This window comes from Callithrix jacchus, chromosome 5, assembly GCF_049354715.1.
Source record: "Callithrix jacchus isolate 240 chromosome 5, calJac240_pri, whole genome shotgun sequence".
Taxonomy (NCBI): domain Eukaryota; kingdom Metazoa; phylum Chordata; class Mammalia; order Primates; family Cebidae; genus Callithrix; species Callithrix jacchus.
The window spans coordinates 127,328,197-127,333,501 of record NC_133506.1 but is presented as its reverse complement, the minus strand read 5'-3'; the positions used below and the strand labels follow the sequence as shown (position 1 = coordinate 127,333,501).

At 40.4% G+C, this 5,305-nt stretch overlaps 1 non-coding gene across 1 annotated transcript; it reads left to right on the top strand.

Annotated features, from left to right (window-relative positions):
- Positions 1-2,692: 2,692 nt before the first annotated feature.
- On the top strand, positions 2,693-2,753 carry LOC118154327 (U7 small nuclear RNA). The gene has a single exon (XR_004744196.1). It is a non-coding gene; the product is annotated as a U7 small nuclear RNA (small nuclear RNA).
- Positions 2,754-5,305: the final 2,552 nt, after the last annotated feature.

Genomic DNA, 5,305 nt, shown 5'->3' with positions numbered 1-5,305 from the left:
ATATTTTTATGACCCTATTTGGAAAATATAATTTTCCACCTCCGCAGAGCCTTAACATAAGTCTGATCAAGTTATGTATCTTCTCAAAATCCTCAACTGCCTTCCTGTTTCACTCATTGAATCCCCAGATATTTCCCAAAGCCTGTGAAGATCCAAATGATTGAGCTGGGGCTGCTTCTGTGTCTTCTGCCTGTTCTGATGTCACTCATCAGAGTATTCCCTGAGTACTCAACGTAGAATAGATGCTCCTTCACTCTGTCATCAGTGTCTCCTGTGTTTTCCTTTTTGTTATTTGTGTTTATAGTTTCCCCACTTAGAACATAAGCTTCAGGAGAACAGCAGCTTTTTTTTCTTGCTTGTGGTTGTATTAGAATGGAGGACCATGCCAAGAATACAGTAAGTACTCAATGCATTTGTTCAGTGAATGAGTGAATGGTGCTACTGGTATAGCAATCTTAGTTAATAATATGTTGATTTCTACTTAGGATAAAGGAGATTAAGATTTCTGCTTCTCCATTCTCCCAACAGACACTTTCCTTCTCCCATTCTCTGAATGTGTTTATATAACAACTTACTATTGTTATTACATGCTTCTGATGTGTTATTTTCAACATGCGGCTAGATCAGAATTGACTGCAAGGCTTGTTAAAATTCAAAACTGCTGGGCTCTACCCAGAGAGTTTTTGATTCAGTGTTCTGTGGTAAGCCTGAGAAGTTTTATTTTAATGAGTTCCCAGGTGATGATGCTGATGAAAACTATTTGTAATGTTAAAATAACGTAAACACTCAAACCTAATGTAAATACTGACTTTGACACTGAGCTTTTAGCATTTTTGTTTTTGTTCCCTGATTTTCATATTGATTTGTTTTGCTTTGGTCTCTGTGTTTCATCTTGGAAGCTTTCTTCCGAAGATGATTGGTGATTCCTTGGTGTACATTTCTTTTTAAGACTGGGGCGCTAGAGAGCATATGGAAAATTCTGTGTCTGGCGTTTTTCTGTATAGTGATTGGGTTCCATTTTGGATTAAGTTCTCCAAAAGCAAGTGCTAAGAGAATTATTAGAATAGTGATCTATGAAGCAAACCCCCCTGTGACACTGATAAGAGTGGGATTAGCATGGCAGAGAAGAGGAAGAAGGCAAGGAAGAGTAAGATTCCAGGCAAAATCCCAGTCCAGTGCTACAGGGAAAGTGTATGGTAAGGTACATGAGCTAGACTCACACATGCTCTCAGTCAGTTACTGGTTGAGTGTCACCTGAGGAGAAGGATAACTCCCAGACATCTCTAGTTATCTCTTTGGCATACAGGTCAAAGAGGCTCCAGTAGCAAAAATGCCCTTCAAATAGAGTCCCAGGTACCGGCTTAGAAGCAGAAGCACACAAAGGCTTGGGGACAGGTTCCCTGATACGATAAAGGGAATCTGGAAGACCCACAGGTGGTGAGGTGGGTAGGGGAGCACCAACAATGTTGGCCTTAGAGGTGCTGGGAGGTTTTCTTTGGGAAACTGTAGGAATTTTCCCTGGGTGAATGTGGGGCTATTGGGCGGAGGCACGTTTTACAGGTCACAGTGCAGACTTCCTCTTAGTCTCACCATCTCGTACTGTGTCCAGAGTCCTAGAGTCTACAGACTCACTGGTTGAATTTTTCCGCCAAATAAATCTCTTATCTCCTGCTGGGTACTGCCTGGGTTTTGTGGTTTAAGTCAGAATTCAGCAGTTCAATAACTTAGTGGCTTTAAGGAGATAATAGGAAAACCTCCTCAATTACAGAGGATATTGAGAGGATGAGGGAAAAACCGGTATTAGTGAGAGCCCTGGCGTAGATCATCTTTGACTCACCCAGCAGGGCTCAAGGCACATCTCTTAAGTGAAACAAGCTTAACAAAGGCTGAGGCTGGAAATGAGGAAATCCTAATCTGCGGCTTCATCCAGTTGCGACATGAACCCGGACCTGAACTTTTCCAGGCATAGTCACCCTATTCTTTTTTTTAAACCTGAGAATCTATTTCAGGGCCACAAAAGGTCAACTTAGGTGCCAATCATATTTAGAGATCCTACAGTGGTATATGAAGAATAAATCAGGAACTCAATCAATGATAGATATACTTTTAGTCTGGCCATGTTAAAGATTGAAAACATGACTCTTTCCTCCATGGAAAGTTTATTACTCAGATTCTTCTGTGAGAGGTAGAGCTCTCATTGTCTTTGAAGATTTATTTTCTTTACTTGACATTATTGACTTCCAATATGAAAAAGCCACTTATCCTGGTATCTGGAAATTTTACTAGTTGATATTATTATTCCTTAAAATCATTAACATAACTTGTTCATTTAACAAAAGGATCTAATGGGCTTGAATTTGTACAAAACATACGTATTAGACAGAGAAATTAACATTGACATAGCAGTCTGCCATATTACAAAGTATGAAGATTTGAATCAAAGTTACCAGCTATAAAATTTGGGCAATTTACTTGTGTACAAAATAGAAATAATAATATCTAGCTTACAATATAGTTAAACATGACAGTATCTGTAAGCATGAAGTATAGATAGTGCAGAGCATGTTGGAAATTTTTAACGAGTTTCAGTTCCCTTCTGTCAGTTCACCCCAAATCTATCAGGAGCGCTAATCTCTAACCATCTCTATGTTCTGAAAGAAAGTTCCCTGTGAAAACCATTATACAAAGTATTTGGTAACAGCTCTTTTAGAATTTGTCTAGCGAGTTTTCTAGTCTGTACCTGGAAATTCCCAATTAAACAAGGAACAGAGTATTTAATTACCTCATAGTTCCATAAGAAATTAGGTATCATTAAATATTATAATATATATTATATAATATATAATATTCATAGCTATTGTCATCCTTTTATGTAATCCCACCAATTAGGATACATCTAGTGGCAGTCAATACAACTAAAAGAACACTTAACAGGGTTTAACTATTAACGTCAACATTTTAAGAAATAATTACTAAAATAATATACATTTTCCTTTAAAAATTAGACTGCATTTGGCCGGACGCAGTGGCTCAGGCCTGTAATCCCAGCACTTTGGGAGGCCAAGGCGGGTGGATCACGAGGTCAAGAGATCGAGACCATCCTGGTCAACATGGTGAAACCCCGTCTCTACTAAAAATACAAAAAATTAGCTGGGCATGGTGGCACGTGCCTGTAATCCCAGCCACTCAGGAAGCTGAGGCAGGAGACTTGCCTGAACCCAGGAGGCGGAGGTTGCGGTGAGCCGAGAGTGCGCCATTGCACTCCAGCCTGGGTAACAAGAGCAAAACTCCGTCTCAAAAAACAAAACAAAAAAAAAATTAGACTGCATTTAATAATGAGGATGTGACCATCCTATTTTTGTGGGAATGTATGAAAAACAAAATGATGAAATTGCCCTTTTCTGGTTACATTTGCTGCTTTACGTTGCCTACCCTCTCTGCTACCTCCATGCTCTACAGCACTGGGAAAGCCAGAGAGAACCAGCCGGGAGGATGGAACCAACTTCCTACTCTTAGAAATCACCCTCCACTCACAGAAGTCTGTGGGGGCTGAAAGTAAAATAAAAATGAAAACTCCAGGATCAACAGCAAGTCGTCACTCAGCAATCCTCAGGGAGTTTTCACAACATGAGAGGGAAGGAAGGGATAGTAGCCAAAGTAGCCAATGAGTGATGATGAAGAACAAAGGGAGGGTTAAGGGATTACTGACCTCAAACAGAGTGCTGGTTGAATGAAGAAAGGGCTGGATTCAGAGGGTAAGATGTCTGAAAGTAGAACTCCTAGGTGTCCAAATGCATTACTACTTTTTTTCAAAATAATATTTCTTCTTGTTAACAAAAGTATGAAAGGTTTTATTGCAAAATATAAGACAATGCAATAATAATAATAATAATAATAAAAACACAGAGCACAACAATCATTGCCACCCCACATTTTTTATACTTCTTGCCCTTATATTTTCTATGAGGCAGAGTTCTGGAAGAAGACCTACTTATGTTAGGGCAAACAAAAATGAAAACATGAGACGGTTTACCTTCAAAGGAATTCATTACAAAGGTGTAGCTGGATGTAAGGGATGCAGAAGTGGAAGAGCTGTCACCCAAAGAGATGAGGGGAAAGTTACAGGAAACGAGAAGGAGAGAAAGTCATATGGAACAGGAGGCTTTGCGGGGAACATTAAGCCCTCTGACTTTCAGAGACACAGCTAGTGTAAGACTCTCTCACAGAGAGAGAATCAGGATTATAAATACCTTGACCTCTCATTAATCTTCCCCCAGTTTTCTATGGGGCCTCTGCATAGACAGAACCCAACAGTAAGCCAGAGGACATGGAAGCTCATTAGGGTTACCCTGTGAGTGAGGGAGTCTCTAAGACCACCTTTCATTTAAAAATTGCTAAAAGGACTCACAGAACACAGCAAAACTGTAATACTCACAGTTATGGTTTATTACACTAAAGGATGCAGGTCAAAATTAGCAAAGGGAAGAGGCAGCAAGGCACATAAAGCAAAATTGAGAAGGGGTTTGGGGTAGAGCTTTGAGTTGTCCTCTTCCAGAGGAGTCATGTAGATGTGTGTGACTACTAACAATGATACATGAAAATACACAGAGAAATTAACAATGAGGAAAGCCCACTTGAGCTTTGGTGTCCAGAGTTTTTATTAAGAGTTGGCAATTTTTATCACTTTTATATACATGGCTGCTGTATGGTTGAACTCAGTCGCTAGTGCCTCCAGATGTTGGCTGTTACTCTGCCCACCCCTTGCCATAACACTATTACCATAAACACTCTGGCATGTTCCTATCACCCCCAGGTAAACAAAGACATTCTTATCAGGGAGGACATTCCAAGGGCTTAGAGAGGACCTCCTAAGAGTTAGGAGGAAAGGGACAAATCTTTCTTTGCACATAGTTAAATCTTTACTGCACACACTAATATAATTTAGCAAGACTGGCCAGGCGTGGTGGCTCATGCCTATAATCCAGCACTTTGGAAGGCCAAGGCAAGCAGATCATGAAGTCAGGAGATTAAGACCATCCTGGCTAACATGGTGAAACACCGCCTCTACTAAAATACAAAAAAATTAGCAGGGTATGGTGGCAGGTGCCTGTAATCCCAGCTACTCAGGAGGCTGAGGCAGAAGAATCGCTTGAACCCAGGAGGCGGACATTGCAGTGAGCCTAGGAGGTTGCACTGCATTCCAGCCTGGGCAACAGAAAGAAACTCTGTCTCAAAATATAACATAAATAATTCAGCAAGACTGGCTGCCTACCTAACTTATGGGGCTCAGTGCAAATGAAAAATT